The following is a 13545-nucleotide window of genomic DNA, read 5'->3' as shown; positions in this document are numbered from 1 at the left end:
TATGTATCTTCTCCATAAGGCACATCCTCCCCTTCTTGCACTTAGGAACACTAGACAATACCTCAGTGGTATACCAGGTACCAGTATACCAACATACCAGTAAATCACCAAGCAAAAAGCACAAAATGCAAAAAAATCACACTAAGTAAACTGAAAAGGACAGTTGTTCAAGTTCAGCTGGGAGCATGCATTTTAGGTGACTGAAGATTTTTGCTGCTGTGTGCATGCATATGTCTGTGGATGACTACAAAATCTCTGTGAATATTGATTTGAGTTTGCAAATAAATGTTTAGCCAGGAGGTGAATTCACAAATATGAGATCCACAAATAATGCAGATCCACTATACTGAGCTTTTCAGAAACTAAAATAAATTCAGTTTGTTAGATAAGAGTGTTCAAGAAAGAAGCAGCAAGAAAAGAAGCTGGAGATTGATATTTGTGTTAGGAAAGGTAGGGTCTGAGAAGCCCTGTTAAAAAGTTAGGCCTTTTTCTAAAACTAATGACAAGATGGCATTATCCTAAAGAGTTTTAAATAGAAGAATGTCATAATTAAATTTGTGTTTTATAAGGATCATGGTCACCTAGAATAGAAGGGACTCCTAACATGGTGACTTGTACATTATACACTTAATATTTATTGAATAAATTCTATATTTATTGAATGACTGTATGCAGTATAATGATCAGTTTTGGTGGGGCTGGAGGTAATGAAACTTTAAGATGCTACTGCTATTCAACATTGTGCTGGAGGTTCTGGCCAGAGCATTTAAGCAAGAAAGTGAAATAAAAGGAATTTAGATTGTAAAGAATAAGTAAAACCACCTCTACCTGAAAATGACATGCTCTCATACATGGAAATTCCTAGAAATTCTAGTAAAAACAATTAGAACTAATAATTTCAGGAAATTTCAGGATAAAAGATCAATACAGAAAAATCAGTTGTGTTTTTATACCATAGCAATAAACAAACCAAAGATAAAATTAAGAAAACTAGTCTATTTACAGTAGAATAAAAAATAAAATACTTAGGTACAAATTGAACAAAAGAAGCACAAAACTTAAATACTCAAAACTATGAAATATTGTATAAATAAATTAAAGACCTAAATCAATGGAAAGACATTCATATTCATAGACTTAAACAGTTAACGTTGTTAACGTTGTAGTGGTCCTCAAATTGATCTACAGATTTAACATAATCCCTATGAAAATTGCAGCTGTTTTGCTGTTATTGCACAAATTGACAAGCTGTTGTTATAACTCATAAGAAAAGCGTCAGAACCAAAATAGCCAAAACAATCTAGAAAAAAGAACAAAGTTGGAGGATTCACACTTCCAGGTTTGAAAACTTTGTATGAAGCTACAATAAAATACATGTAGTATCAGCATAAATACAGACACAATGACCACTGGAATAGACATGAGAGTCCATAAATGGGCCATTCAATTTATGGTTAGTTTTTTTCACCGAAGATTCTAAGACATTTCAATGGAGGAAGAATAATCTTTTCAACAAATGATGCTGGAAAATTAGAAGCCTCATGTAGAAGAACCAAGTTGTATCCTTAACTCATACTGTGTATGAAAGCTAACACAAAATTGATGAACCATCCAAATGTAAGAGGAAAAACTATAAAACTCCTAGAAGAAAACAAATGTAAAATGTGGTGGCCATGAATTTGTCAATGGCTTCTTACTTTTGATAACAAAAGCCCATGTAACACTAGCAACAATGACAGAAGATAAACTGGATATCATCAAAATTTAAAGCTTCTGTGCTTCAAAGGACACCACCAAGAGCAAAAGGCTGCACAAACAATGGGAGAAAATTTGCAAATCTGATATCTGATAAAGACTGTGTCTAGAATATGTAAATAACTATTATAACTCAATAATTAAAAGACAACCCAATTGAAAATAGATGAAGGATCTGGATAGTTCTCCAAAGAAGATATACAAATAGTCAATAAGCCATGAAAAAGATGCCCACCATCATTAGTCATCAGAGAAATGAAAATCAAAACCACAATGAGATACCATTTCATACCCACTAGGATGCCTGTAATAAAAAGCACATAACAAGTTTTGGCAAGGATGCAAAGAAATTGGAACCCTCACACTGCAGTGGGAATATAAAACGGTATAGCTTCTTTGGAAAACAGTATGGTAGTTCTCAAAAAGTTAAACATAGCATTACTGTTTGACCAAGCAATGTTACTTCTAGGCAGTTATCCAAGATAAATGAAAATATATGTCCACTCAAAACTTCTGCATGAATGTAGACAGCAGCATTACTCACAATAGTCAAAAAAGTGGAAACAACCCAAATAATCATCAACTGGTGGATAGATAAATAATGTGATATATCCACACAATAGAATATTATTTATAATATTCTAATACACTAATGTGTATGGGGTTTCTTTATGAAGTGCTGAAAATGCTTTGGAATTAGATGGCAGTGATAGTTGCATAATTTTGTGAATATACTAAAAAGCTGTGAATTGTACACTTTGAAAGGGTGGACTGTATAATATGTGAATTATATCTAAAAAATGTTTTAAAGAATTCTATAGGATTTCCAATTCTGACCACAATATACTAATTGCTGAGATAATTTCCTTCCACTCTTAATCCCTATAAACATGGATAAGATTTCTTTTTTTTTTTTTTTGAGAGGGCATCTCTCATATTTATTGATCAAATGGTTGTTAACAACAATAAAATTCTGTATAGGGGACTCAATGCACAATCATTAATCAACCCCAAGCCTAATTCTCAACAGTCTCCAATCTTCTGAAGCATAACAAACAAGTTCTTACATGGTGAACAAATTCTTACATAGTGAATAAGTTCTTACATGGTGAACAGTGCAAGGGCAGTCATCACAGAAATGCATTATGAACTATAAACAATCAGAAATATGAATATTCGTTTGATTTTTATACTTGATTTATATGTGAATCCCACATTTCTCCATTATTATTATTATTATTATTATTAATAATAATAAAATGCTGAAGTGGTAGGTAGATGCAAGATAATGGTAGAAAACATAGTTTAGTGTTGTAAGAGGGCAAATGTAGATGATCAGGTGTGTGCCTGTAGACTATGTGTTAATCCAAGCTAGACAAGGGCAACAAAACAATGGATAAGATTTCTGATAGAAATTTTTGAAGCTTTGGGCAACAGATGGGAAACAGTTGTCATTTTGAAAGAATGGAAAAGAATGAGATAAGACTCTGAACTTAGACATGAAGATGGGGGCCAAATAGAACATAGTAATTTTGTGTAGTTAAGGAAGTAATTATTTGATTTCAGAGAAGTAGAAGAAGCTGAGATTTGAGAGACCTGTTCCGAGTATTGAGGGAGCTAATGAGATGGGTGGGGATAAGTATGTATGGGTTTACATTACTTCCTGGGCCATGGTCTGGACTCTGCATGCACAAGGTAAGACTCCATGAGGTCCAGCAGAGGCTAGCTTCTGTAAGTCAGAGAAGTGAGTGAAGATGCCAGTTTGCTCTGTGTTAGCAGAATCGGAGAGAGGGAGGGAGAGAGGGAGGAAAAATGAGGTGAAGAACGGAAGATACAATTTGGATATATTGCATAGTAAGAGTGGCCATAACCATGATGAGCTTAAATTTTTCAAGTGATCAGACAAAATTAAAAGTGTCTTAAATAATTTTTAAGGGTCAATAATTATTTGATAATGATATTATTGGCAATGTTAATCCATAAAATTTAAGAAAAACAAAAATTGAAGCTTTTAAACACCTACTAAGTTCTACATCCAAAGCCTCATTAATTGTGAACACCACCACTGTAGAGTGATAATTAGAAAGGTATTTGGTGGAATTTATTTAGCTTGACAGATTTCTTTTTTGGGGGAGATAATGGGTTGAGAGAGGGAGATTAATATGGAGGAGGGAGAGAAACTCTAAGATACTATATACCCAATTAATTATTCTCAAGAATAGAATTCTTCCTGAAATATATATATTTTTCAATGATATCAGTTCCTATTAGTCCATTTGTGTAGGTAAAATCTTTGGTTTTGAATCAAACTAGATACAGTTATACAAAAAGCACTACTCAACTTTAAAACAAGAGATTAATATCCACAAAGATGTGAATCGGTTTTTTCCAGTTAATATCTCCCTCCTGTCCTTTCCATTTGAGTAAAGAATACATCTGTTAATTGCAAACATTTATTCACCTATTGGCTGAACAAAAAGGCCAATTGAAAAGGAGATTAGGAAAAACACGAGGCTGGTCTTATCACATTAACAAGTGATATTTTAAATTGTTTTAACCTTGTAGTACATGATTAGTCATCACCATGTGCACCACTACCTCAACCTAGATACTTGCTCTTTTGCCAAATAGTGTCACTTCAAATGTGTGCAAATATCAATATCACAGTGAAATTTAGGACCTAAATTCTGACAAGGTGTGACCACATGTATGGTAATGAAATTTCATCTGTTCCTTTAAAATTTCTCTGCTAAAGATGCTTTATTTTAGGAGAAATGGAACCCATTTAAGTTTAAAATATCCATTCAGACAGCTATGAAAAAATAAACTATACTGAAAAAATTCTAGCTCTAAGTATATATGGATTTGTTATTCACTGTAACTCATTGGCAGTGTTTTCTAAGGGACTAAATTTTTTAATACATTATGTATGAGAAAGCGAATTTTTACTGTGTTGTATATTAAGTTAAACCCTTTAAAATAAATATTAGACAGTGAAATTCATCACAATATGCCTCCATTTAACATTTTCCTGCAGCTAATGTTCATTTTTTAAAGGACTGGCTAAGGGCCCAAAAAGGATCATGTAACACTGAAAAAATCTCAGATCCCTGGAAAACATTATAGAGACATTCCAGTGCATTTAATTTTTAAAAAATGATATTTGTCAAATTGTTAGCCATATATTAGACTGTGTACACTGTGAATATACCACCAGCTTTAAGTGTTGATAATACATCTTATTGACCTTCCCACTAGCCAAGAGTTCCTGGTAAAATATTTCTCTACCACATAAGCCACTAGTCATCAACCATGTCAAACAACATTTTCAATTTGGATAATGAAATTCTAAGTTGACTATACTCAATAAATAACTGAGAGATACATAATGTTAACCATATACTACTTTATGTGTATTTAAGTCAAGCTATATAACACACAGGAATTTAAGGCAAAACATTTATACTGATTTCACATTTGTAAATCTCATAACTGCTATGTTTCAGAAATGTGTAATTGCTAACCCTGCCTTATCCAAATGGAGTTTAATTGCACACATATATTTAAATGATTAGGAACAGAAATACGCTTTAAAGAATCAAATAATATAGGGTCTAGTCTCTGCAATAGGTAAATAGCTAAATAGATAAAATATACAAAATATAAAATTTACCATTTTAATCATTTTATATGTACAGTTCTGTGACATTCAATACATTCACATTGTTGTGTAACCATCATCACCATCTACCTCTAATACTTTTTTTTTATCTTTCTAAACTGAAATTCTGTACCCATTGAACACCAGCTCCTCATTACCCTACTCCTACCAGTACCAGAATATACATTCTACTTTCTGACTCTATTAATTTGACTAATTTAGATACTACATCTAAGTGACATCATACAATATTTGTCCTTTTGTGGCTGGCTTATTTTATTTAGTATATTGTCTTCAGCATTCATCCATATTGTAACATGTGTCATATTTTCTTCCTTTTTTAAAGCTGAATAATGTCCCATTGTGTATGTACCACATTTTATTTATTCAGTCATCCATCAATGGACATTTGTTTGCTTCCACCTTTTGGCTATTGTGAATAACGCTGCTATGAAAATGGGTGTACAAATATCTAAGCAAGTCCCTGCTTTTGATTCTTTTGGGTTTATATCCGGAAGTGAAATTTCTCGGTTCTTTGCAATACATTTTTAATAAGCTCGAGTTCTACTCATGGGCTTATTATATATTTTAAATGTGGCTGTCACAGTTATGAGGAATGCAATGTCACCGTATCCTCACTTGAGTCTTCACGATCAACACATTTCCTTTCCATGTTTTCTTGCCCTGTAAGGGTTGATGAAATTCCTTACAAAACAGTAGAAAGAGGTTTCTTTAGATGGTCTACCACTCTTGACCTATTTATCAATTCTGAATGTTTATTTTGCTTTAAGCGGCTTGAGTGTTAGCTTTTGAGGAATCATGGCAGGAAGAAACTTAGAAAAGCACCCAAAACATGTTTCGGCCATTTCCCCAACCTTTTAAGTAGAGCCTCATTACAACTCAATGTAACTCTTTTTCGTAAGTTTCTACAAACAGAATTTCAAAACCTTCCTCATCATTCTTTTTCTATGTGCAAGTCTCTTTTTAGAGAAGATTCTTTACATCTAAATGAAATCTAACTTTGTTGTTATTCTTCCTACTACATTCCTTTGCCAATCTCTCTATCCACTCCTTTCCATCCTGAACTAAACATCACTCGCAAAATGTACACACTGATCTTTAAGAATCCAGTGTTAAGTGCTATCTCTTACTGGAAATCTTTCCTGATCTGCTAGGATTACAGTTTCGTTATCTGAAAAATGGAGGGGAAAATTTCCCTCCTCCATTGTTTTGATGTGAGAATTCCCTGTAAAAAAAACATGTTTGAGAACTATCTAAGGCACATAATAAGCTCTCAATAAACACTGGTTACTGTTACCAGTGAAAACAAATTTTAATAGGGATGAAAAACAGGTTCTTTGCATTTTTACATTAACTTTTCTACATGTAAAAATCATTGTTTTTTTATCATCCAGCTGGACCTTATTTTTGTTTTCTTTCCTGATAAATCTTATTTTCTTACCTTTCACTCATCTTAAGTACTCTTCCCTAAATCTTCACTAAATTATCCTCATCTACTCCAGCTTTAAAGCCCTAAAGAATATCAAATACAATTGCAGATGGGAAGAAGAGAGATGTTAATTTAATATTGTTTTCTATCAGTATGATTCTTGTTCTCTGATAACCTGCTGACAAATTTTTATGTTCTTCTTAGCCTGTTTTGGGCCACAGACCTCCTTTGCAAGTGATGAAAACTATGGATTGTCTTTCACTTACCAAAAAAAAAATGCACACTCATAATTTTACATAAAAATTCTGGGCATGTATGGACCCCCCTGAGTGTTCCAGGAGACTCTGTAGATCCCAGATTAACACTGAGTATTGTGCAATATAAACACAGCAAATCTTAATTTTTCTATTTTTCTCCGAATTACACCTCCAGTTTCTTGCCCCAATATTTTATCCCACTCAGCTATTGCTTATCTGCACCTCTTTATTGTCTTCCAATGGTTAGATTAAGACTGATTTAGCCAAATGCTCATGACACTGCCAAGAGCAGCTGAACAAGGCAGGGAAATACGTCTGTGTACAGGATAAATCATGATCTCTCTTTCCTCACAATCCTGTAACTAGTGTTAGGAAATTCCTCTCCAGGCACAAAGACGGCACATTTAAAAAATGTTACATTCCTTAGCCTATCTGAAAATGCTATAGCACACAAACGTGGAAGTTTCTGAATTTACATAATAGCTTAGAAAATGTATTTCAATCTAGTTCCCTTAAAAAAAATTTTTTTTTCACTAGACTATGGAAAACCTTGAACTAATCTGGTAGATTTTGTGATTTTTTTTGTGAGGTACAAAAGTAAATTGGATAACAATCTAATTAAGGTAGACTAAATTTGATTCATCCAAGGGCATTTACATCCATAAATGGGATTTCTTTCTAGTCTGTAATATACTTATACATATGTTTATGCATCATCTATTTCATTTGAAAGGAAAAATAGCACCATTGAGAACAGAGGAAACATGCAGGAGAAACTTTCCCCCTTGATGAGCAAGGTAACTCAATTCTATATCAAATACATCGATTACTAAAACTCATAACAATGTCATCCTAGGTGTTTTAATTTTAACTTGGGTCTATTCTAAATGCAACTTTGACTTTGGTTTAATCCTAACTGACCTTGTTACATTACACTTGATTGGCTATACCTTATTCTTCAATACTCAGAAAGACTTCCAAAGAAAAGCATGCAAACGGCCAACCATCCCTATTTATCTACTTGTGTAGATTCAGTAGTTCTAAGTTCTGTTGTGCTGTGTGTCATCAGCAACCAGTCACATGACACCAATACTAGAGTAACAGACATTTGGAGCATTAGGGACTCAAGATATCATTGAGTAGGGGCTTGACAATATGAATGAGACTTTAAGGAGATTGCTTCCAGCCAAGTTGGGAATAACTGATGAACAGAGGAGAAGGAAGAAAAAGAGTGATTGAACTGCAAATGCGGAGAGATCATCTAATTTCACCTGCTTATGCTGTAAGTGAAAACATGAAGTAACTGATTACTCTTAGATTAGGACTGCAGACATGGTTTGAGGGAAAAATTAGTCATCTGAGATTCAAGAAACCTGAATTCCAGACTTTAATTTGCCATTAATATTACGCAAGGTAGTTTTTCTGTGTCTCACTTGCCACAAATGTTAAATGAGAGGATTGGGTTAGAATTCCATGATACTAATCTTTAACTAGGCTGTTTTAATTCCCAGGCTAATACTATTTCTTCTGAACATTTACATTCTAAATATGAGCATAGTAAATGGTGGTCTTTATCATCAAGTTGACATCAGGAAGTCCTGATTATAAAAATAATTATTGCTCAATATTCTAATGGGACACATAACATGATATGTTCTTTAAAATAGATTTTAAGTGATACTTTTTAGAGCTATTAAGCAATTTTTTTTATTTTTTAACAATAGACACAATTATTTATTTTATAATTATATTAAGCACTTAGTATCATCAACATTGCTGGAAACAATATAGAAAAGGATTCTGTCCTCAAGGATAAAGAACTGAGATGTTTAAAATAAAAAATAAAAAAAGATACTTTCAGACTGTGATACTTTCTTCTAAAGAAGTAAAACAGATTTTTACAGAAAATATTTAAAATTTTTACTATAACATTGTAAAATGTCTTTATAGAGAATATTGGGTGATATGACTGTGGGCAGGGAAGGTATTACTGTAAACTGGATGGTCACTTCTAAAAGGGAGAAACTTGAGCTAAGGCCCATATGAGAATACATCAGTTTTGCTAAGGCGCACAGAGATAGGAAGGTGCTAAAAGTCAAACAGAAAGAATGAGCTTGCCTTTTGAGGAACAGACAGAAGGGTCAGTGTGGCATGATACGAGATGAGGTCTGAAGGTCAGGCAAGGGCCAGTTTGGAGAACAAGTTAGGTGTTTCCACTGAAATATTTACAATAACTAAGAGCTTTTAAACATTAACATAAATGTATTCAAGGGGAATTTTGCTTAAAATTATTATAGATAATTTTACCTTCTATGGGATATGAGTGTGGGGAGAATGGTGGGTACTTGCATGTGTGTGAGGGTGTGAGTGTGTGTATGCATGTGTATGGTTTGGGTATGAATATTTCTTAAGAGTGGAGTAAAAGTTTTCTATACACTTCATATCCCCTGGACAGGAATGGTGGTAGCCATCAGATATTTAGGAGTACACTTTAGTGAGTCCTTATATGTGCCTTGAAAACTCAGGGCTGAGTTTGGAGCTGCTTAGATAAAGTGCAATTATTCTATTAAGCAGAGAGATTGTTTAGTCCATGTGATATATGGCTGGGGGCCAACATACTTCTAAGTAGAGAAATTACCAATATTCAAAATTTTGTGTAATTACTGTGTAAACTGCTGTAGTCCTTCCAAACTTTCAAGAAGTAAGTTACACTGAATATGTCTCATGAGACTTGCTTTTTTGAGGGAATCCAGGAAAAGGGCTGAGTTCCATGTTTAAACTGACACAGAGCAGAAAGGATAGAACTTTTATAGAGTGAGACTCAGAATTCTGTAAAATCTGGAACTTGAGGCCAGAAGAGACCATGAAAACATAAATTCCCTAGGAATGCACAGAAACCTTAGGAAGAATATGGAATGAGTACTTGAGCTGACATGTAAGTTACATGGTTTATTTGTGCATTCATTTTCAGTGTCTCATCACTAAGTCCCTTAAAGAAAAAATAAAATATTTGGAGAAGGGAGGGAGAGACAAAGAGATTGACTTATTTCTTAGAAACTGTTAGCATCTATGATGCCAAAACATCTGACTGGTGAGGGAATAAAGAAGTCAAGTTAGTTGTTTAAAACAGAGTAGTCAAAATAAGTGGCTAATTGGGTAAGTTTTTCACTTCCTAACCATTTGCTTTGGCATAATACAGACACAACTCAAAAATATTTAAGAGTAAAACTACACTTTATTTTAAATTCTGAGAAGTTCATAAACATGTTTTTAGTTTTATCAGCAAGACTCCATGTGAATGACTTGTCCCATTTGCTCTGGGATTCCAGAGTTTTAAGAGGGCCAGAGTTTTGAAGTGTTGAAAGATATTATAAAGCACTTACAAGTATTCAGCTAGTCAGACTGCTCAATTAGCTGAACATTTATAACCTCAAAATTTTGACAGAGCATGATTCATGTAGGAACGACTCCTTGGACAACAGATGGCTTTATTGTAGGTATGTTTGAAAGAAAGCATACAAAGCAATGTGATTTGAAGGAAATAAAAATGAAACACATAGAAAAAATAAAATTGAACTTAGGAGCAGGGACTAGACTCTTTAAAAAGGAAATTACTGAAAAATTTAGATGATATATGTTTAATGGTAGGGGTTTTAAAAATATTTTACTTAAAAATATTCAAGACATTCATTTATGGGACATATCTCAAAAACAAAATAGAGCACAACTAATATCTAGTTGATAATTAGGCAACCCATTCTAACTCTAAAGTTAAGTGTTGCCTGCAACCTATACAAATCTAAGTCAATTGTTAAAAAAAAAAAAAAGTAAAAGTAGCAGGGTTTGGAGAGTAAAAGCGAAAATGCTGACTGAAATCCTAAATCCACAACATTTAAGTTGCTTTTGTTCTTTACTTTTTTTCTGTAGGTGTGGGCTGTTTATATAACCTGGAGTGTATTCTGGAGAAGTATTCATTCAAAGGCATATTTTCAAACAATATTTTTCCCACTAAAATACATCACATTTTAATTAAGAGGATTTTAATCAGTTTCTAAAGGAGAAACAAAAGGTGACTTATCTAAATAAAAAATACATGCTTTCAGATACATGATTTTTTTAAAACTAAGTTAATACTACATAAGCATTTACTTTGGAGAAAGAAACATCAGATTCCAAAGAAAGGCTTTACAGGAACAAAAGCAAACTTCCCTTCTCATTTGGAGACTATTATGTACATATTATATTGGTGCAACTCTTTTCTTTTTAACTGTTTAGGAGCACAAAACTACTCATATTACTAGGGGAAAAAAAATCATGAAATAAGAGCAAACAATTTCTCCTGGAGGACCAAAGAAGAGATACCTCCAACGGGAAAGCAAAAACAAAGAAACCTCCTATATTGTATTATGGCGACATCTCTCCCAGGGAGTGCTGCAGACACTTCCCCAGAATCGTGTCAGACTTCACAATATCCTGCGGGTATAAAGAACAGGTAGTGGTGTCCTTGCGCTTTGAAACGTTTATCCGATTCAGAGAGGAATGCTGCCAGTGAGCTATGTTCCCCTGCTCCCAGTACAGCAGCCCTGCAGAAGTGAAACGGATCCCGGGGCCGGGGGCTCAGCGCCCAGGGTGGCCAGCAACCAGCCCGACTGACCCCCAAGCGCCCCCTCCTCAGGGAGGTGAGCAGCAAGCCCATACCCCTGCCTCTGCTCACTGCGGACGAGTTCTGGCATCTTAAAAGAGCTGCTCATCTGTGGCTCTGGAGAGCGGGGCCTGTGGGTGATGAGATTTTCCATGCTTTCTGCCCCGTTTTATAGGTGGACAACCGGAGTTATGGAGTAGTACAAGGACTTGTATCTGATGATACCGAGTTTGCAGTAAGTGAAAACAGACCAGTAGAACCTGCTAAATTCAGCACTCATTATCTCCTCACAACTGCTGCTTAATTATTAAAGGCATAACAAAGTAGTATTCTGGCTCATCAACTCTGCTAAAATATGAAAAAATTAACAATGAAAACCCACTAAGAAACAAAAACAAATTAGTTTATACTTTTCCCCCCTTTACTTAGTCATCCCCCTTACTATTAAGCAAGAAGCAATTTTTATAGACAATACTAATTCTTGACTGACTGCTTATACAGTCAATGTACTCTTTAATATGCTTGTCCTTATTTAGTCCTCATTACAACTGTGTAGCTTATTATCTGTATGGTCCTCATTTTATACATGAACCTGAAGTTCCAAGAATATAATATACCAAAACTCAAACTTCTACAGATGAGAGTCAGTATTTAAATGTAGAACTTCTGCCTCTAAATTACATTTCCTTTATTCATACACCTATAACTCTAGTGACACTAAATAAATTTCTTTTCTGAAAAATAACTTATTACAAAACATGTTATCAACGGCATAGGGACACATACTAAAAGCACAATTCTTGAGTAATTTTCAGAGGAATCTTATAAAAATGTATCATTGCTCTGAAGATCATTGTTTACACAGGCAAAGTACTTTTCTTCAATGTTCATAATTTGAACAACCCAATACATCATAGATCGTACTTCAACATCTTAGAATTCACTCTTAATTCCTTAAATCTTTCTTTTATACACTATTTTTCTTTTTGTAGCTTGAAGAATAAAAAAGCCTGTCAGAAAATTAAGCTGCTGCAAGTAAAATTGAATTAAAAGAAAAGAAATCAGGAGCAAGAGAGACAAAAAAATCTAACAATGATACTAGGGTTTTTTTTTTTTAATGGTAATTTATTCAAGAAAGAAATGAAGTACTGTGTTCTGTGAGGGCACCCATCATTTAAATCTGCAAGAATGAGTTAAAATTTGCATTGGCTGTAATCATCGTCCACAAATGAAATTTCAGATTAAAAACAAAAACAAACGCAGCACACATTATTGTTGATAGCAAACACAATTAAAATGCACAACAGTTACTCAGCAAGCATGGAATATTCCACAAATTACTTACAAGGACAAGTTAAGCCCTATCAAGGCTCCTGCAGTCAGCTTCTATGTGAGATATTTGTTGTCGCAGTATAGAATTTTTTGCCTTCCTGATAAATACTCCATGACTTTCTTGGCAAGACTGAATTAAGTTATTCTTATCAAATATCAGAACTGTGTCATAATTAAGATTTTTAGGATCATCCAAATTAATTACAACTTCAAGCAGTGACACAGACTAAAATAGCAAGAGCTGCTGGTGATCTAAAACTACTCACAGCATGTCCCAGCGAGTACTTGGCCAGGAGCACATGTCACTTAAAAAAAGCACATAACCCTTTAGAACCAACAGTCTATTAAGGCCTTGGTAGAAATGTCAGCCATAAGTATGAAAAGAACTTTCAGTTATTTACATACGATTTTCCTCTAATTAGTGAGAACTGATTTTAATTTTTGTTCC

At 33.9% G+C, this 13545-nt stretch overlaps 1 protein-coding gene across 1 annotated transcript in view; it reads right to left on the bottom strand.

Annotated features, from left to right (window-relative positions):
• The window catches only part of EYA4 (EYA transcriptional coactivator and phosphatase 4), a 296169-nt gene extending 282827 nt beyond the window's left edge, over positions 1-13342 (bottom strand). Inside the window, exon 1 of the mRNA XM_036994291.2 lies at positions 13111-13342. The gene's annotated coding sequence lies outside the window, so the exon portion shown is untranslated. The remainder of the gene's footprint in view (positions 1-13110) is intronic.
• Between the last annotated feature and the right edge of the window lie 203 nt (positions 13343-13545).

The sequence above is a fragment of the Manis javanica genome, chromosome 13 (genome assembly GCF_040802235.1).
Source record: "Manis javanica isolate MJ-LG chromosome 13, MJ_LKY, whole genome shotgun sequence".
Taxonomy (NCBI): domain Eukaryota; kingdom Metazoa; phylum Chordata; class Mammalia; order Pholidota; family Manidae; genus Manis; species Manis javanica.
Note: the sequence above shows the minus strand (reverse complement) of the source record. Positions and strands in the feature narration are given on the sequence as shown.